This window comes from Micrasema longulum, unplaced genomic scaffold (assembly GCF_059751315.1).
Source record: "Micrasema longulum isolate JH-2025_06_02 unplaced genomic scaffold, ASM5975131v1 h1tg000059l, whole genome shotgun sequence".
Taxonomy (NCBI): domain Eukaryota; kingdom Metazoa; phylum Arthropoda; class Insecta; order Trichoptera; family Brachycentridae; genus Micrasema; species Micrasema longulum.
The window spans coordinates 146,986-169,616 of NW_028277266.1; the positions used below are offsets into that span (position 1 = coordinate 146,986).

At 32.0% G+C, this 22,631-nt stretch overlaps 1 protein-coding gene and 1 long non-coding RNA gene across 3 annotated transcripts in view; one reads left to right on the top strand and one right to left on the bottom strand.

The window, feature by feature from the left end:
* The window catches only part of bs (serum response factor blistered), a 318,284-nt gene that overhangs the window by 128,753 nt on the left and 166,900 nt on the right, over window positions 1-22,631 (bottom strand). The window lies entirely within an intron of this gene.
* LOC148285099 (uncharacterized) overlaps window positions 16,878-22,631 on the top strand; it is a 74,456-nt gene continuing 68,702 nt past the window's right edge. The window contains exons 1-3 of the long non-coding RNA XR_015822898.1: window positions 16,878-17,430; window positions 17,716-17,786; window positions 21,576-21,640. This is a non-coding gene — a long non-coding RNA (uncharacterized LOC148285099). The remainder of the gene's footprint in view (window positions 17,431-17,715; window positions 17,787-21,575; window positions 21,641-22,631) is intronic.

Consider the following 22,631-nt stretch of genomic DNA (forward strand, 5'->3'; position numbering starts at 1 on the left):
CTCCTGCGCATATGTAATGCGTAGGTCTTTCAATTCCCTCTCTTACAATAAATTGGCATTCAATTACATCAGCTATCGCTCCTTTCATCTCGGTGTGCGTTTGTTTTCAGAATCACTTAGAAATTATAGAATTACAAATTGTATTTGATTTCTCCAACTCATAAAAGAAATTGCTATCGTAAAGAAATAAGAAACATCAAAATGTTCTTATACACTAGAATTTTATATGATACACATGGTGATATGATGTTTTAAAATTTGTTTAAGGTTTTTCTGAAATAATTTTCCTTTATAATTCTTATAACTCCAGAGGGAGTGAAATTCAGCCTGTCTACATTTCGAAATACTCAAAAGATTGCTTACTAAACTAGCTGTTATAAAAAGAATAAAAAAAATAAATGTTCTAAGGCATTGTTTAGTAGGTAAAATAAATTAGCGAGATGAATCTCACACACAGTAAACCTTTTCTTACAGTGCTAAAAAAATTCGCGCGTTCCGGTGCTGTGTAGTCAATACACATACAAAAATGAGGGATTTAAAATCATAAAAACGGAACAATTATAGGCAACGAGGAATTTCAGTTTTTTTAAATATTTATTTTTTATTTGTTAATAGACTATTAAACTAAGCCAATTTCAAAAAAAACATTTTTTTATATATCACTCCGCGTGTGACGTTAGAGGTTCTTCTGTCAGTTCTCCCAATTGGTTCGTTTACGGTAACCAAACCGGATATTTTTCACAGCTCTCAAATGATTGGTTGGTTCATATGAACCAGTGACGTCGTTCAAAGTAATGCGTTTTTATTAAAATATATATTTATTTTTTTCGTAAATTCTCAAGAAACTTTGCCGTACAATTTAATGCTTTAACTTTTACCGCACGCAAGAAAACATTTTTTGTATCCAATTTCCCGTATGGCTGAAGTTCTTCATTGCTTCAATCAACTATATTTGAATTTGAAAGTTATAATTTTTTTATTAAAATAGCTAAAAACATACAAAGTGCGCGAGCAAACAGTCGACCCTTAGCGAAGCTCCGAGAGCAACAGAGCGTTTGGTGATAGTGATACAGGCTGGCTTGCATCGTGCGTGAAATTGTCTCTCTCAATCGCGAGTATAGAAGTTTTTCAACATGTGGGTCGCGAGCCCAAGCAAGGCAAAAGTGAGTTGTGTATTTCCAAATTTGGAAATATACGGCGCGACGTAAGGGATAAAAAAACTGGCATCATTGGACGTAGAGTGTTTGAGACAATCGCATGTTCAGTATTTTTTTTACTTCATCGCCGCGACAATGCGACACATAGATAACCTTTTGATTGTATAGGTGATTTATCTGATGTCAATATATTTATGAAAACTTAATCTATGTACATACAAATATTGATGATTTTAAGAGGAACAGAGATTTCTATAGGTTCAACACGAGAAATAAAGATTTGCTAGTTGAGCCTACTACTAAACCAATATTTTGCCTCAAACTTCATACAATTCTACAACAAGGTACTTCTTGAAATTCAGTCTTTGCCAAAAGAAAAATTTAAAGATTTCGTCAAGCAAAGGCTGTTTGGAAAGATTTACTATATGGTCGAAGAATATTTGCATGACAAGACAGCTTGGCATTAGATTTGCGTTTATTGATTTTAAGTTGTTGATTTAAGTGTTGTTAATTTGAATATATGCGTTTGTTAGGTTTAATTTACTAATAATTGTTGAATTGCGTTATATAGTTATAATTTATTGACGCTTATCAGTGATTTAATGTATCCTTTGTAAAAAATAAAGAATAAAAAAATCTCCAATTTCTGATAAAATGCTTTTTCTGTACCCAAGAAGTATTTATTATTTACTAACAAAATATTTCAATCGATACATGAATAAACTTATAACAAAGGAATGCCGAAAATCTTGGCCAAATATTTATTAACAATATTTTGAGTTTGTCCAAATTTTTGTAGACAAGGACTGGATTCAACTCCCTGGGGAGCTGTTTATATCAACAAAATATAGGCAGAATGGTGAATGTTATACAGTGTGTAAAGTGGCCACTTAAACCAGCCATTGACTGGTCATAAGCCCTGTAGATGCCTAGACTTCTGTATTACCTTTTCTTAAATGTTCTTCATCTCTGTTGTAATATGTTAAAATATTTATTATATTAATAGATATATAATTACATGTTAGATGCAATGTGTACCAGCTACACATCACCGGAAAGGGAGTTTATTAAGGGTTTCACTACTTTTACTTAACCCTACAGCGTCCAATATAAACGATTTGCTACATACCGATAATCGGTGTATAAAAGTGATTTCAAGCATTTAGTTTATCACTCGGCGACTAGTTTATTATATTGTATACATACTAGCCATTATGATTTATTTAAAGAGTCGCCACCAGGATAAATTTTTTAGATAAAATTTGAAACAAAAAGTCAGCTGTACGTATTTTGGTAAAAGTGTAATTTAGCTAAAGTTCAAATGGTGATTTCTTTGTTTTTTTTTAAGATTTAAAGTTATAATTGTTTCCGCAACTTTCATTAGTATTTAAAAAGATGTTCATAAGAATTAACAAATTACAACAGAAATGGAGAACACCTTAAAAAAGGGAATATGGAAGTCTAGGCATTTACAGGGCCTATGACCTGTCATTGGCCGGTTTATGTGGCCACTTTACACACCGTGTAACATTCATCAGTTTGCCTACACTTGAACATCCATATTTCTTCAACTCTTCCATTTTTTTTTCTGTGAAGTTTAAGAGCTGAAACCTTTATTGTTCGGAAGAGATTCGTATGACTGAATTATTTCACATACTAGGCATCGCCTGAAAACAATTTTCTAATTTTTAAACTTTTTCTTGGACCAGTTGGTTTTATTACAAATTTGAGTTTGTCCAAACGTTTGTAGACAAAAGACTAAATTTCACGGTGTGTAAAGTGGCTTATTAAACCAGCCAATAGCAGGGCCTAAGCCCTGTAAATGCCTAGACTTCCATATTCCCTTTTCTAAGGTGTTCTCCATCCCTGTTGTAATTTGTTAATTTATAAGAATTGTTATTTCTTGTTTTCCTCACATACTTATATTTTTTAAACTTTTAATGCCCGATGTAGTATATATTAAACTAATATATTAAATTAAAACTGGAAAAATTAAACTTTTTTTTGTTAATTATTTTTCCCAATACTTGGGTAAAAAACGTACATAAAAATTTTTTTTTAGTTGAACTTAGAAAAATTGGGCATTGATGGGCAGTATGGACTTTACTGCATATTTAATGATATGTCTTTACTCACCAAACGTCCATAACAGGGGGGTGGAATTTGAAAATTAACTGTTCTTACCTGTAACAAAATAAAAATACGTTAATCACAACAACTAAATAAATAAAAATACAAATTGTTTATAAACAAGTATTACAGGTTGAATGCATATGCGGTATAGTTAAGGCAATTTTTAATTTGTTAAATTTATTAACATTGACAAATATATATACTATGGAAATAAGTCTTATCGTCAAATCAATGCCTGGATACTTTGGAAAACCGAAAAAGTCAACACAACACCAGAAATAAAAGTAAACTGGAAAGTTGACAAGAACGAGCAACCTACGTATATAAAGTCAATTTGTCTGTCAACACCCTCGCTCAAAATTTTCCCAATTCTGACGGCTTCTGAGGGTATGCTAGTTTACTAGCTTATATTATACAGCACGACCAAATTCAACAAATACTTGAAGATGGACATGTCAAGAGTAGGACTAATTGACGTGCGTGCATGAGAAGAGATATGAATGTAGAGGAAGCGAGGTCTGATTGCAAAGACAGAGTGATTTGGCGTTCTTTTCTGTCTGCCAACCCTCACAGAAAAACGGCGTGATGGTTTATTTGTTTGTTTGTTTGTTCGTTCGTTCGTTCGTTCGTTCGTTCGTTCGTTCGTTCGTTCGTTCGTTCGTTGGTTCGTTGGTTCGTTCGTCAGGATTTTTATCTGAGAATAGTATTTATGAGAAGAAAATAATAGAATCCATGAGAAGATAACGCGGGTATCCAAGCACTTACAGGCTTGCCTTTTGTTGGCTGGTATAAGCGATCACTTTTTTTTAAATTTTATTTTTTTCATTTGACATTTATTTAACCCTTACGGATTATTACATTCATTTTACAAAAATTATATTAAAAAAAATTAAACTCTTGTTGGTAATTATACTTTTTACGCCTCTTCAAAAGTTGATCTGAGTCTTTTGTTTAGTTTTGTCTGGTAGTTTATTGTATAATTTCAGTCCCTGATTGATTAGTCTCGATTGTCCTTGTCTTGTTTTGGAATGTTGTATGTGGTATTGTTCTGATATTCTTGTATTATGTCCATGTTTATTACATTTTTTTCAAGTATTAGTTCTTTGTCTACAATAACTGGCAGTGGCTAACTTATGAATAAATTTTAAAGACGAGTTGAAAAAAATCATTCACATTTAATTGTTCAGTTTTTTTAAACAGTTCTTTAGTTGGTGTTAGATAAGGGAGGTAATATACTAGCTTTAATTTATTTTTTTTCTGTCTATGTAGTTTGTTTATGTCATTTTGGTTTACTCACTCGATGGAAGCTCTCAGTTAAATAACCTAAAAAAGAATTACGATTGCAATCGACTATTACAAAAAATGTATTCATTATATTTTACTTGTCATACAATATAGCTTAAAATAACATGTTAATAAAACACGCTACTTTAAGATAAAACAGAAATAAATTTATCTCAATCCGCGGATTACAAAAAACGATCAATAAAACAAGCAATAATAAATGAGAATCTCTCATTTTGACATACGACACGCAATACATTATTATTCCGATGGCCGCTGACCGGTTTCGCCCGCCCACACATCAACAGACTGTCGGGCACCACTAGTGGCCGGTCAGTGTGGGTGCTGAAACTCCGTTGCGGGCGTAAATCAACATTAGAGTAGAAACATAATATGACCGAAATATGGAGGTTTAGAACTGACAAGTCTATCGTCATTTTAGACAATCCATTATATGTAATACAATATTTTGAGTATTTCAAAGTGTTTTTAGACAAGGCTGGATATTTCTTCCGGCGAGTTAACAAGTTTTAATTCATTGGAACAGAGAGGAAATCCCACATCAATAAAGATTTCAGCTCTTTCACTTCACAAAAGTCAACAGATGAAAGAGTTAGGGAATTGTGGATGGTCAAACATGGGCAGAAAGGTGAACGTGACACAGTGTGTAAAGTAGCTACTTAAACCAGCCAATGGCAAGTCATAAGCCCTGTAAATGCCTAGATTTCCATATTCCTTTATCAAAAATGTTTTTCCTCTCTGTTGCAAAAAAATATATATAAATAACTCCCTAGGGAGGAAATTCAGCCTGTCTGCAAACATTTGGACATACTCAAAACATTGCTGAATCTCATGAATAGTTTATGAACATTATAAACCATTACCTGAAATGCTTGCTTAGGCAAAACCACACGATAGTAAAAAAATAAGACAAAAAATAAATTGTGAAATTTTCGGTGATACTTCCTTTTTTAAACACAAATATAGTACTGACAGACATATTTATTTATTTTTATGTACACCCAGAGGGCTTTTACATGACAGGTACAAAATTAAAATAAAAAATTTTCACGGTATAACAAGACAAAATGTAGGTCTAAAATATATGTATATAATGAACAGAAATTGTTATTATTATAAAATAAATAAATATCGAATTACATTATGCTATACATATATAAATAAAGATAAAATACTTTATTAAAAACGGTAGGTACATAATAAAATGTTTTTGAAAAATTACTTCAGATAACTAAATAATAACTAAATAACTTCAGACAAAAAAATTAAGTTTACAGTTGGTAAAAAAAAATATGTTTACAAAAGCGATCCAAATTTTTGGTTTTGTTTTAATTCTGTTTTTAGTTTAACAACAAACGTATAATGGGCGGATTTATTTTTCAACCCACGTACATACGGCCCATTGTATTTCTGTAATCTGAAGCTAACTTCGTAGTCAATAATCATATAATGTTTTTTATACGTATAGACAACTCTATTAGGTTATAACTCTAACGTTTAAGAGTAGATAAGTAAAATACAAAAAGTCGAAGTGATTTTTATCGGTTATTTTGATTTTATTGCCCGAAGAATTTTCAATCTAAAAACTAACATGGAAAACGAAACGTATAATTTTCTCCATAATCGTTTCCGAGTAATTATTGAGATTGTTATTATTTCGAGATACGTTACATTTATACCGAGACGACCGAATTCAAGTTTTTTTTATTTGTATTTCAAGCTTACAGTAGCACAAAGAAAAGCCGATAAACCTTATTATTTAGTTTAGTAGTCTTCATCAATTTTTATATTCTGTACTCGTAATTTAAAACTAGTAATAAAAAAATACCAAGGTTCTGGATTAAAGAAGGTGATGTGATTTAAAAAAAATTATTTATCAACAATGTTTTAATAAGTTTGTCCAAATTTTTGTAGACAAGGACTAGATTTCATCCCCTTTTAAGATTAACATTTACAACAAAGATGAAAAACGTTTTAAATAAGGGAATATAGAGGTCAAGGCATTTACAGGACGTATAATTTATCATTGAAAATAATTCATTCAGATTAATCTCATCATTATATGTTACTTTAGTACATAGCCAACTTGAATACAACTCGGTTATATGATCACCATATTATTTTTATTTATTTATTTAACTTTTTGTACATAATGTTATTTGTATATTGGGGGGCTTATTGCCAAATGGCAATTTCTTCCAACCAACCAATAAAATAAAAGTTTTATTTTTATAATTCAAGTTACAGAACATATTCAATAGAAAAAAAAATATTAAAAAGTTAAACACATATAAAAATAGAAATAAACGTATTTGTTTATAAATCACCTTAAATCAAAACTATTACTCAATGGGAAAAAGGAAAAAAGAGGAAAGAGGAAAAGGGAAAGGAGGAGAGATTAAGGAAGAGAAAGGAGATGTTTCTTCAGACGTGATTTAAACAGAGATAATGTAGCAACATCTTTGATGGTGGATGGGAGATGATTCCACAGTCGAGCCGCATGGACACTATATGAGTTAGAGAAGAAAGAGGAATTGTGTATGGGTATTAAGCGAGTGCCTTGAGAATGAGAACGAAGAGGTAAACCATGAACTGATAAGCGTTGAAATTTTTCACGCAGGTATATAGGAGCGTTAGGACTATGAAGTACATTGAACAGAAGTGAGAGGGAGTGATAGTCTCTCCGCTGTCTAATTTTGAGCCATTTCAGTTTCCTACGATAGTCAGAAATGTGGTCATATTTCCTAAGACCAAAAATGTACCTTATGCATGTATTCTGAAGTCGTTCAAGTTTATCGAGTTGCTCACAGCTTAAATCAGTCATAGAAACATCAGCGTAATCTAGAATGGGTAGTAGTAATGCTTGTATAAGAGTGCATTTAATACTAATGGGTAAAAGTTTTTTATAAAGTTAATTATAAAGTGCATATAAATGATATCCAAACAGTTCAACATAAATTTTTACGTTTCGTTAATTTTAAATTATGTAGGTATTCCAGTTGAACATATTAATTACTAATACTTAAATAAATATTTAAATATACAAACATTAGAAAACAGAAGAAAACTTAATGATTTGTTATTTTTATTTAAAATATTAAATCCAACATTTGCTGTTCCCAACTGTTATAAACTTGCGAGTTCTGGGCCGGGTTACCCGATTTAATAAACTATTCTACGTAAATGTATTTACAACAAACTACAGTCCACACTCGCCAATAAGGAGAATTCATGCGTTTGCAAATGAATACACAAATGATGTAGATATATTTAATGCAACACTTTTGAATTTTAAAATGCAGTGTATAAAATTTACTATCGTCAAATTGAATAATATGATGTTGATTTAAATTGTGTACTTTTTATTGACTTGTATCTGAATTCTAAATTATTATTTTTCTAACTTCTTCTAATTTTAAGATTCTCTTAATATAACAGATACGAAAAAATGCACTTCTGTCCTCTTCACTGCAATATATGTATGTACTATTATGTATACCCATATATTTTTTAATAATATGTAAAGATGATTATTTACATCTCTCCTTAATTCATTATTTTTGCTACTTTTGTGTAAAATACATGTCTATCTTTATATTTAAAAATGCATTTGTGTTTTTTCCACTGAAATATATGTATTTTCTATGAAATATGTATGGTGCACCTATATGTTTTATACTAATATGTAAAAATGATTTTTTTAAATTTTTTATTTAAATTTTTTGTTACTTTTGTAAAACTTATGTAAAACATGTAAAAGCATACAAGGCGTTTAAATAAAAAAAAAATAACTTCATAATGAGTAAGTTCAATGGTTTTTTAAAATATATTATTTGTGAATAGACTATTAAACTAAGATTAATTTGTTTGTAACATATTTTTATGTATTGTGTGATCAGTGCTATGATTTTTAAAGTTTTTGATTTTGAGATTATTCGCCAGTGACGTCACAAGTTCTAGTTGGTGAGTCCTGCTGATTAATGAGTTGGCTTTCTCAAAACCGGAAATCCATCACAACTATCACTGGTCGATTCGGAAGAACTTGTGACGTAATTCAAAGTAGTAAATTTTTATTAAAATCATTTTTATTAACTGGGTTGTGGTCCCGTGGCTAGTGTTGCGGACTACGGATCAGAGGTCCGAGGTTTGAACCCCACTCTGCCGCAACTTGATTTTAATTTTCTAATAGTGAGTTATTTACAACTCAATAAAAATGGCCACTAAAATTCAAATTTTTGGGTACATCATAAGATCGCTAATATTTATTTTTTATAAAAAAAAATCATACTTTTTCGAGAAACTTCACTTTCCAATTAAATGCTGGAATGTAAGAAAACACATTTTATACCTAATCTCCCATAGAACTGAACTTCCTTTTTCAATTATTTTCATTTTAAATTTATTATTAAAAGCAAAAGTGAAAATACATATAATTTAGAAATGTTATCATTTTTGTTCCTTATTAAACAAGTAAACTTTTTCAAACCTTACAAACACCACGTGGAATTATATATTTGAAACAAAATTCTGTTAAATATTTTTGAGGTCATTGTACATTGAAGAGAGGACTGAAGAGAGGAAAAATAAACAAGACACGTTTTATATCAAACTAAGTTGGCATGTAAAATAGCTTAAATCAAGGAATCCATTAGACACTGGATATGCCCATATAAAGATCGTCTGAATTTTCAAGTAGTAATTATATTTTAAAATACCCACGATTGGCGTACGCATGAACAAAAAAGGCAATGGAAATATATTATAATTTATTTATTTCAGCTAAATTTGTTTTTTTAGTAAATTTTAAAAATGTAAATATAAGATAGATTTGCAAATCTCTATACAATACTTATGTATTGTTTGATGGTGTAAACTTACTGACCATTAGTCGTCAAGGACGACAGATACAATATCCTGAGAACAGTGTATTATCATTAAGCACCCCACAATTAAGATGATAAAATACTTCATGTTTGATTTTATATTTTACTAGCTGACCCGACAGACGTTGTCCTGCTCGAACGTTGGCTTGTCTGCTCATTAGCTTGGAAAAATAGTTTTTACTGATAAGAAGGTACCTAGGTATTTGTTTGTGATTAAATTCCAAAACTAAAAATTGTTAATATTCAAATATTGAATTTAAGTAAATACTTGCTTATGGTTGAATTCCAAAGCATAAAATATTTTTTTTTTCAAATATGGCATTCTTTTTGCAAATATCGAATTCGCCAACAGAGTGGTGTACTAATGTAGGAATACGATTAAGAAAAATGTATTGAATTAATTATTATTTTAGTATTACCGAAAATCCAGTAAAAAGAAATAAATGGGTAGAAATTACAAGGAATTTTAAAAAGAATCTGATTGAGATCCACAAAAACAAATACTGTTGCTAACATTCTAAAACAAACTTTTTTTGTAAATGCATTCTTCTCGAATGTAACCCAGGTAGATCGATGAATAAAACATTTATGCTCCTTACTTATTTTTTACATATTAGATTGAAGATTTTAATATCTGCGAACACGAACAGCGCAAATATCTATATTTCTCTAAAAACCGCACGTAAATCGGTTAAGCCGTTTAGGAGGAGTTCAGTGACATCAGACGTACAGAGGAATTATATATATATATATATATAATGATTGAAATAAACGGCACTTAAAGCCTTTAACATATTAGTTGCAAATACAGTTAAATATACATACACGTAAGTTTAATTATAAGTAATAAATAAACAAAATTATTAATTTACAAAAAAGATAAACAATATGAATTTTTTATTACCAGTTATAAAATTAAAGTAAATATTTTTTTAAATAAAAAAATATTTAAAAAAAATAAATTAAAGTAAATATGACAAATTAAAATAATTTAAAAAGTCAATAAAATAAGCTATGTATAAAAATAACACGTAGGTTTACATAAATTTTTATAAATTTGTTTAAAAAAAAGAGAACCTTATAACTTAAAACTCCCTAAGAGACTGTCAGATTATAAAGTGTGGCATCTTGTCTTATTCATTGCACGAAAAAAACATGTGACCACAGCTGGCAAAAAAAATGGTAAAAAAGTCTGTTTAAGGGAAAATTAAAAAAAAAACAGTAGACGTTTTTGTTTTTTTTTCCAGTGATTATACGTAAAAACATACATAACATTAAATCTAAAAAAATGTAACGCTATTGTGTAAAAGTTTAAATTTATTATATTTGTTCTTTAACAATTTATGTGTAACTTTTATTTACATGAGAGATAATGTTCCCTCACATTAGTTCTTAAGATGTTATGAACTAACTTAATTAAGCACAAATAAATTGTAGAGAATTTTTTTCTAATATTACATGCTTTTTTCCAGATATGTTAAATTCGTACTTTTTTGTGGCTAATTGCAATAATTGCAATATCGGGCTCATGGCGTAATGTTCAGCGCGTTTGCCTACTATGCAAAAGGTCTCGGGTTCATAAGCCCCAATAAATATCTAGATTTCTATATTCTCTTCTATAAAATTGTGTTGTAATATATAAGAAATATTATTAATGCGAAATATATAATAATTTTAAAACATGTCAATTGTTAGTAAAAGTCATGCGCCTCGTAGCTGTTGGCTTGTTCGTCCTTTTTTAATATAATCTTTCATACCCAACATTGTCGGGAGTTGAAGTCAGGGCCCCTGACAGTCATACTTACTACAATTACTACTTCACCACGAGGCGAATAAAAAACACAAAATAGTTATAATAATATTTTGAGTTTGTCCGAATTTTCGAAGACAAAATTCAATTCTCTAAGAAGATATTAAGATTGAAAAATAACAACAGAGATGGAGAACGTTTAAGAGAGGGAAACATTTATTTAGCTTCTGATCTGTCATTAAAACCAGCCAATGACAGGTAGTAAGACCTGTAAATGCCTATAATTCCACACTTTCTTCTGTAAAACGTTCTCCATCTCTGTTGTAATTTGTAAACAAAAAAACAAAAAAATAGTTGAAAAAACAAAAAATACTTGAGTTCTTATTATTTAGGTACTCAAATAAGTAAATTTTTAGACCATTTCCTAAAAGTAGAAAACAGCTTGTGCTGGAAAAAAGAAAATCGAGTTGTGGCAGAGTAGGATTTCAATCTCGGACCTTTGGTCCGTGAGTCTTCAATACAACCACGGAAACACAACCCAGTTCAAATATTGTTTTAATAAATTTAGTAATATTTTTAAGTAATGCAATGAATTCATAATATAATAGTGTTTTTTTCTGACGTCAAAAGCTTAGATGTAATAGCTAAGACGATAGCTCTGCACTTTTGAGTTCAATCCCTAACGTCCACAATCACTAACGTATGATTTTCTACCACCTGTAATAATAAATAATTTAATAGACTAAAATTATAACACACGCTTTAAACTAAATTAAAAATTAAAAAAAACATTGGTTTGCAGGCTGAATATCCTCCCTTGGGAGTTATTTAGATCTCAATTTGTTGCAACAGAGAGGGAAAACATTTTTGAGAAGGGAATATGGAAGAATTGGCTCAGCCGGATGGATATCACCCACATGATAAAGGCCAACAGACAAAAGTCAACAGATGGAAGAGTTAAAGAAATGTGGATGTTGGCCATGGGCAGAACGGAAAATGTTACACAGAGGGTAAACCAACCAGGTCATAAGCTCTGTAAATGCCTGGACTTCCATATGCCCGTCTCAAAAATGTTTTCCCTCTCTGTTGAAACAAATTGAAAAACATTGTTTTAATCAGGCGAGAGCATAAATATGAGTCATAAGTATAATTGATAAGATTTAAGAAAGGGTCTCTGAGATGGTTTGGTCATGCAGAACAAATGGACGACGAAAGAATAGTAAAAAAAATATATATGGCGAAAATGAACGGTAACGTGAGACGGGGACGCCCAAGGAAGACGTGGTATGATCAGATAAACCAAAATCTTAAGTCTGGTCATGTCAAAGGCAGACAGAACCGAAGGGCATGTATGACAAGATGTATGAATGTGGAAGAAGCTAGGAATATATGCCAGCCAGAATAGACGTATGTGGCGGTCCATTTTCTTTTCCTACCCTTGCGGGGAAATGGCTTAATGGTAGTAGTAGTAGTAGTTTAGTAGAGAAAATTAAAGACGAGTTATACTTTAATCCGAAAATTCGGAATATCCAGTTCTAGAATTCTCTATCCTCAATTCTGTTTTGTACAAATACGTTGAATTTCTTAATAAAGTTACCAGTCTCGAAGATGCCGCGAAAGCGACAAAACCGGTCACTGGATATTCCAAATTTGTGGATTAAAGTATCACTCGTCTTTTATTTCTTACTTAAATGTTGTAGTAGTTGTTGTTTTAATTGCAAAGGTACTAACCCAGAACCCTGCGGGGTGCCTGCAACTGAAGGACAAAAGGTCTGAATTGAATCAGCCAAAGATTAATGACGGGCGAGATAATAATATTGACGGTGATAACAAAGCCGTGTTTACACCTGTCTAAGGTGGTTAAGTGCGGCGCACGGTACCACAGCGTGACGTCAAAACCGCCTCCGCATCTGTTTATCCTCCAACCTTTTATGGTCGCCTGGTTGCCTGGTCGTCTGCGGTAGCCCACGCCACGGAACAGAAACAAAGAGATCTGCGCAATTTGCACGAGATACGATGTGTAACTAACTAATTAGACGCTGAAACGTTTAGACAGAGGATAGAATGCCGCACACCAAGTTCGAAAGCGGCACAAACAATCAGATCTGACTCACGCCACGGATAACCACAAAAGCCAGCCGTGTATTTTACGAGTATAAACGGCCTAAGCCAATTACAACAGTTACATGAAAAAACATACTTACAAGAAGCTGAACAAAAATAACATTAAACTATGTGTCAAAGACAAGCAAGGGTAATAAAATAATTGTATCCAAAATATTCATTAACACGATAAACATTTAAGACTTCGCGCTAAATCATGCCAATCCATCTTCATCCCAAACAGTTTTAGTGGCGAAGAGATCTATGAAAAGCCGGAAGATCTAATAGAACGTATATATTAAAATATTGTGTCCCTGTTTATACTTCCTAATATATTTATTTATCGCTCTCAGAATCAATTAAACGATACGCTATAACTTCATGTTCAGGGGTTACCAAGCGAAACTAATATTAATTTTATTTAAAATTTGCAAAATTCTATGATCAAATTGCTACTACATAAAAATGTATACCGCCAGAGAAACAATATTACAATATCTTTAATATATAAATAAATTATCAGTCAGGGCTCTACTTTGGAACAACGTAATTTGTCAGCATGCGTCGCACTCCGAGTATAAACAAAAATTGGTACATGATTACAACACCAGGGGCTCAATCACAAATGACTATCGACGTGCTAAAAAACGTGCTAAGTATTTGAGCGATCACAACGAACAATTATGAACACGCTGAAGTTATCGCGGTCGCGTTGCAAAACGCCAAACGCCTTCAACAATTGTATAGTTTAATAGCTTTCTCAATTTGATTCAAAACAAATAAATAGCATGATAAATTGTGAACAAAAAATAAAACTAAATTATTTTACTTACAGTTTAGGAATATTCATTTACACCGGTAAAATTCAAATATGTGATTGATTATGCGTTGCGAAACGTAAATATTTTGAATTTTGACATTTAATATTAGGTGTTGCCAAGCATCAAGTTGAAGTATGACAATATTAAAAAAAATAAAATAATCCCGATCGATAACTTTCACGGATGTTTCATTGTGACCGCGCATACGATAAACAACCACGGTGAAAAATTGTCATCACGCCGCTAATTAGCACGTCGATAGTCATTTGTGATTGTGCTGCAGGTTTACTAGTATGGAGGGCTAGCTGTTCCTAGATATTGTAATAAATACCGCAAAAGGACACTGCAATACAGTATTCCTAAAATATTTAACATGTTACCAAACAATATTAATAATAGTGAGTTAAATACAGGAGTGAGGCGTATGCTCAAATGATGGCTAATGGAAAAAAGATTTTTATATTAATGATAGTTTTTAATCTTTATTAGTGTAATAGAATATGGTATAATATGTCATGTTTTTCAAATAAAATTATCACTCAGCAGGACTTAAATTTTAAGACTTTTTTTAAAAATCTATCCCAAAGAATTCCAAGTTATGTGACGAATTCACTAATCTGCACATTCTGGCAATCGGGGCGTAAAAACAGAAGTTGCTCGTAGATTTAATAAATAGCAGATGTTGACTTCTGGTGACATGGTTAGGAACGTAAAAAAATATTGCAATATAGATAAGGCATCGCTTATGGCATTACGTATTTTAAAAATGCAAATGAATGTTTGTCACAAGAGGCAAAATTAGCAGTTCACGTATGGGAGCGAAGTATGGACTTGGAAAAACAGGGATGAAAGAAGGCTAAATGCTGTCGAAATGCGATCTTAGGCGAATGTGTGATAAAACTATGTACGAAAGATGCACAAATGTTGAAATCCGTACATTATGTAAGGCTGAGACAAGCATTATCGACAAAATCAAGAAAGGAGCTCTGCGCTCGGTTTTACGTTTCTCTAATAAAGACAGATTAATAGATTGCTCTATTTCAAAATAGGAATAATTACCCCTTTGTAATGTTATATTTGCATGATAATATAATAAGAATGATATTTAATTGATTTAGCGCAATTTTTGTGAAAACCCCTCAAGGGCGCTTTACAATTGTATTTCATGCTAGCTAAGCTAACATTACATACCATCTTTTCTGCTTTTAAAATTAGGGGATGATAAACGAAAGAAGTGAGATTTAAGTGGTGATCTGAACTGACTGGGACGGTCGATGTACAATGTCCACACAACAATAATTAGCAGGACCAGGGTGCGATTATGAACGGCTATCTTCATCGGTATATACTGAGACGGTATAAACTAATATCGATATTTATGAACGAAAGTGTGAAGATTTGTATAAAAATTCAAAGTATCTTCGTCGGTAACCGGTAATTGAACATGTTTAGAAAATGTGAACATATTCTATTTTTCATACAGAAAACCTTATTTTACTCTGTAGATAAATTTGAAGATAAATTTTGTCTTCCTATCATAATCGAGGTCCAGGGCCCCGATTCCAATAGGAAGTTAACATTTATCTTCAAAAATATTTTGAGTTTGTCCAAACTTTTGTAGACATGGACTGTGTTGACATAATATTAGCAAAAAATGCTGACATACACAAATATAACACCAGACAACAACAACACTATCATATTGAAAAAGCAAAGACAAACACAGGACAGTCAAAAATACTACATAATGAACTTAAACACTACAACGACTTACCTTACTACTTGAAAACTTTTACTGGAGACAAATTTAAAATCAATCTAAAAAAGCACATGATGACTGAACTAACTAGACTAGACGAGACATAAAATGACTAGACAATATAAAATTTATAATGTAACCCTAACGGGTTTTTAAAAATTGTAAATAAATAAAAAAAAAAAAAAAAAATATCTCCCTGGGGAAGAAATTCAGCCTGTCTGCAAACATTTGGACATACTCGAAACGTTGTTGTTATTATTTGTCCTATTGCTATTTTTTCCATGTAATTTAATATGGCTTAACACGGGCACAGTGTTAAAGCCATAATAAGTCCATGAAGATTATGTAAAATGTTACATAATTTTAAATGAAATAAATAAACGAACTCCCAGTTCATAAACATTATATCGCATTTCAATAAATTATTGTAAGTGTTTTGCAGTGTATGTAGTGCAGAAATCGTCAGGTTTGCAAGTTTCTTTAGTATAATTACGTACAAAAACAACGTTAACCAAGATATGTAATGTCAAACGTTGTCTTTAAAACACTGAAAAAAAACGACCATATGCAACTAAATAACAAACATATTAAAGGAATACGCACGTTCAACGTACAGAGTATATATTTCCTTCAAATGAAATGCGTGTATTTTTTTTAACGCGTAATAAATACCCATTCCACTTTTCCACTAAGCACTGCCTCCAATACTGCAACCAAAACTCAACCGAAGAATCCTAGAAATTACGAAAGAACAAAAATATCCATCTCAAATCAATCGTCATCAAATATCATTAGCACTTTCTGGCTGTCTCTTTCCCGCGGAGCCTTTGAGTTTTCCGTGCTACTTGCGCGACCGCTCTCAACCTGCGAGGATAGCCTCGATGACGTCACTCCCAGTAGGCGTGTCCTCCGCGCGGCGAGGGAGGAAGGGGCGGAGGGAGGGGGAGGGGGAGGTACCAATGCCTTCAGTACAGCCGCGGCCTTCGAGAAGTGAGGGTGTCTTCACGTCCGTCGTAAAGAAAATCTACACGATTTACGTAGTGGAAAAAAGAAAATGGACTTGATTTCGGTCGTGCGACAGTGCTTAAAACTTACATGCAACATTGAACGGTATTTTAAATCAGTGCAGTGAAAGAATTTTGAAAAACGAGACATTGGAAATTGAAGATTTTCGGAAATTAATTTTCACGGCGCGCGATAGGATGTGAACAAAACAATAGAACGCTATGCAGGGCACGTTTACAAATAAATATGTCACGTGGACAGTAAAACCAATCGCAGTTCCGTGAAAGGTGAAAGGATTAGAGATCATTTTGCCGTAACGCGACTGACAGATGGCCGCTCCGCCGCCCGGCGCCGGCGCACATGGCAGCAAAACGGCGGGAAAACGGAAGAAAATCAGAAAATTTCAAACGCAAATTGGCGGCAAACGATTGTTCCACTCGAAAGTTTGACAGATCCCTCGAAAAAAATTGATATTTTGAAAAGACGCGGGCGCCACACTACGAAACGCTTACAGGTGGGTGTAAATCTTTATTTTTCAAACAATAATTATTCGTACCGAATCTAAGAGCAATTTCACAATAATTAATTATTTAGATTCATCCATCGAAGGTGATTAATTTTAAAGCCATATTAATGCCAAGTAATTAGTGAAGACATTTCCGATACAACAGGTTAATAAAACATTTTAAATATAATACATACGAACGGTACATTAGTTTTTGTAATACAATTAAAGCGTATTTATTGCTTGTTATTTATTTATAATTAATTAATTGAATGTATGTTTTCTTGTCAACAGAGGTGAAAGTTAAACGCCGATAAACCCAAAATGGCAAGAAAAAATGGCGTTCTATGTTCGGGAGAAAGCGGGTAAGAACAAATTGATATTTTTTTTCATCATCATTTCTCTTTCCGACCCAGTAATGCATAGGGCACGGCATTCGTACAATAATGCAGCGTATTGCGACCATCTGTCCCGTTACACGAAGGTAAGGTGATCAGTCTTGCGCTTAAGGTGACGGTGAAAAACTGCAGTGAATCACCATTGAAATCATTATTTCACGTTGACCCTGTCAGGAATCGAATCTCGGACCTCGAGCATAGATGGCGGACGCGTCAACCACTACACTACGAGATGGACTTATCTCCGTTCGATTTTCGTTTTCAGTATTTTTATCCGAGATTAGCCATCGAATCGATGACGCTCGTCATGTATTCTTCGAACACCTGGACACAGTTAAAGAATTTGTACACCAATACTTTTTACATTTTTTGAATTTAAAATATGTTATTTATGAACAATATTTTGAGTATGCCCAAATGTATGTAGACAAGGTTAGAATTTACTGCCTAGGGTGTTATTTGAATTTTATTGCAACAGAGAGGGAAAACATTTTTGACAGGAGAATATATAATATATTTGGCACCTCATTGCCTGGTTTAAGTCGCCCTTCACACAATGTGTAACAACATTCTGCCTGTGTTTTAACATATACATTTCCTCAACTCTGCCATCTGTTATGATGTGGACATATGCATATTTATTGAATTCGTCTATAACAATGCTGGAAAGGCTAAAGGTTCCAAGCGATACGTAGCAACTTTACAGAAGAGCCAATTATAGTTTTTTTTTAAATTAATATAAAATCTCGTATTTTCGATTTTTATTTAAATTGTGTAAGAATCTCGCCAAAATAATACGTATGTATGAGATTTTTTTACAAAATAAAAAAACACTTTTATTGGCTATTCTGTAAAGTAGCCATTTGTCGATTGGAAACATTTTCCTTTCCAGCGTCGATATGTTTATTTCTGAGCAGTAAAAAAGATAAAACCTTTATTAACTCATCCAATTCATTTCACTAACTGGGCAATGCTCGAAAAAAAAGAATCTCACCCACATCAATAAAGGTTTTGGCTATTTTATTTTACAAAAATCAACTGAAAAGAATTGAAGGAAAGTGGATATTCAAAGATGGGCAGGTCATGAGCCCTGTAAATGGACAGGGCCCGTGGCGCAGTTGCTCACAAAGCTAAGAGTGAAACTGGCGTCGCAGGGTGGATTCCCGCCAATTCCAGAAAGGAAATAATGGATTTTTTTTTTCGATTTGTCCGGGCGTTGTGGTGTGTCGGCCTCGTGGTGTTGTGGTTAGCGCGTGTGCCTACCATGCGAGAGGTCTCGGGTTCGATTCCCGACATGAAATATTTACTTAAAAAATGTGTTTTTACACTAGAATATTTCATAGTTCCTCGACTGACACCTGAAGCCTAAGACTGATCATTTTACTTGTAATAGAAATTATCAAGATACGCCGCGATTGGTGTACCAATGCAGTGCTATATGCACCATTAGGTGCGGAAAGGGAATGTTGATGATGATGTTGAGGTGAATTTTTCATAACATTCTTTCTTTTGCATGTCTGCACAAGCCTTTAAAAAGACTAGGGTTATTCCTTTAAAAAATCTTTTTTTCAAGCCTTGATTTATATATATTTTTTATTAATCAATTTATTTTTATAAATGGTACATGTTTTTTTTATTCTAATACAAATCTACTTTTATACATCTAGAAAATGTTAGAACTGTAACTCTCTATAAAAAGAGACTAGCTCTTGTGCTTGGAGAGTGACTTACACTGTTATAGTTATTTATTTATTAGAATTAATACAATTTTGAATATACGAGTACATGGGAAAAAAACTGATAAGAAATATAAAAAAAAACAGAAACAAATAAAACATTCATACTGTTTAAAATAGAATGTAGTTTTTATATTGCCTTCTCAAAAACGTTTTCCCTCTCTGTTGCAATACTTTTCTTTTTTTTTAATGTTGAAATTTACGATAGCTTACACACGTACAGTTTGTACAACAACAAACGTCTGTATATATTCTCAGGATATGAATATGTAAGAATTGTTTTGTATGTGTAACGTGATACATGCTCCATATAATATTCAAGTCGTGACATATAAATTAAGATGATTTATATCTCAAGAGAGACAACAAACAATAATGTGCTTGGTAATTCGTGCAGTTTATGTACAAAGGGCTTCCACGCAACCTTTAACATTTTCCATTTTACATTATACTTGTTTCCGTCCGCCTCGTGGTCTAGATAGTTAGTGCGCTTGTCTGCCACGCTTTGATTCACAATATCATCATCATCATTCCTTTTCCGCACCTAATGGTGAGTAGGGCACTAAATTGGTACTAGTAAAGATATAAAAGAAGACTTATAATTGAGGGTATTAAAAGCAAACCCTTTAAAAAACTAGAAACTGTCATATTTATTTATTTATATACGGCATTTCTGCCATTAACATATATGTGGTATAAAGAGTGCTTAAAAATAAAAATATTAAAAAAAAATCGAGTATGAAATATGTCTATATATGAATTTGATTCGCAGTAATCTTAAGTATGCCTCATGCGTATGGAGTCCGCAATATCAAAATCATATAGATTCAATAGAATCTGTTCAAAAAAAGTTCTTAAAGTACCTTTTGTATAAGTTCCGAATTTCTAACCCACGTTCAAATTCAAATTACGAGCAACTTCTAACTCTTTTTCATTTTAATTCTCTGATAAAACGCCGCGTTGTTTTCTATATCAAATTTCTATATAAAATATTAAACTACAAAGTAGATATTAACCTCCTAAATAAAATACAAATAAATGCGGGATTAGAACACTCAGACATCGGGAAATATTTAAACTGCCTCTGTTTTCAAATAATGCTACATACCACACACCTATGGCCCGCATGTGTCGGGAGAATAATATATACTGCCAAAACAATAAAATTGACATTTTTCATGATACTCTCTCAGCTTCTGCGAATAATCTCTTAGGAATAAATCTTATTCAATAAGTACACACGTACAACTTATTTTTTATTGCATTGTATCCTGTATAAAAATTAAAAAAAATATATGTATTACAACTTAATGTATAAATTTATTTTGTGTAATTCTATAATTGAAGATATATATGCATGTAAAATTGTATCGACGAATGCTTTCAAATTGTATATTTTCTAGTATGTATCTTTGTTGAATTACCTAATAAAATATAATAAAATAAAATCTTGGAAATCTCCATTAAAGGAGTTACTGGGATATTTGGGAAAACTTTAAAAAATGATTTGTGGGAATTCTAATTATGCTTTACTAACTAAATGAAGAATGGTAAGTTTGCGGTGTGGAGTAGTATAATTGAAATCTGTTTTTGCAAGATTTAGAGACGGTTTTGAATTACGCTATTATTAAGGTAGGTAGGTTTTTATATAAAGTTTATTTTGGCACTCTAACGAATTTTCCGTTTTTGGTGGAGATTCCTACGTTTGTTTTTAATAGACTCATTTATTGAAACACAGTATTGATTAATGCAAATAAAATAAAGCTCCGGAAATGCACAGTAATGTAGGACGAGGACGACCAAGAAAGACGTGGAATAATCAGATAAACCGAAATCTCATGTCTGGTCGTGTCAAAAGCAGACGCAACCAAGGGGATGTATGAATGTCTAAGAAGATAGGGATTTGTGTTAATATAGACGTGTGTGGCGGACCATCCTCTCTGCCTACCCCTACAAGGAAACGGCGTGATGGTAGTGTTAGGAAAGTTGCATTTTACAAAGCTCAATATATTTTTTCCAGACTGCAGCGGGGTGCGTAATCCGGCTTTACCAGAAATTCTCAACAAAGGAGGACGCAATTAGAAGGTAAAATAATTTGATTCAATTAACCTTTAACAAAATATTTGACAAAAGAGTTATATTTAAATTATGACGTGGCTCCATGTAACCCTTCAGAATTAAATTGATTTCTGAGGATATAAAGTTTTTCTTTATTACAATGTGCTAAAGAAATAATTAGAACGATTTCAGTATTATTCCGTTATGATTTAACATTTATTTTTGATGAAGAATGGGTCTCAAACTAATAATTAAACGAAAAACATCATGAAATTTTTAATAATAAGCGTTTATTCGATAAAATTATGTTGTTTCAATTTATATTTGAAGCACAAAATTTACGGTAATTGATTTATTGATTAATTAATTAAAATTAAACAAATTAGATTTTCAAAATTTGTTACAACAGAAAGGGGAAACATTTTTGTAAAGAGAAAACGGAAGTCTAGTCATTTAGAGAAACTTTGAAAGCGGTCGGTAATGAAATAAAAATTAAGTTGTCAAAAAAAAAGAAATTTTATTTTATTTGAAATTAATTTAATTTTAATGAAAAATATTAAACAATTGGCTTAAATATCATTTATAAGGGCGACGGAAATTAGCTACAACACAAACTAACCAGCGAGATGTCAGCTAACAAAAAAACGATATTTTCTGAATAATGCCGGCTACTAACATAAGCAAAAAAATATAGACACGTACTTGAGAAAAACAGTTACTTCAATGTAAATTTCATTAAATTTAAAGGAATTAAATAAATCTCGATTAAGAGGAAACTTCGTGTTTTTTTTACACACTATAGATATTTACAATTGGCGTATCGCTTTTGATAAAGTGTTTCTCGTGGGAGCTAGAATCATCGAAAAACCCTTAAAAGCGTCCTGTTTTTTTGAAACACGGAAAAAGTAACGATACAAAAAACTTTATTATGATACTCTTTCTGAAAAAAAAAAATGATTTGTTCAGTTTTGGGGTGGGGAAAAGGAGCCAGTGAAACATCGATTTCGTCGATTTAAGT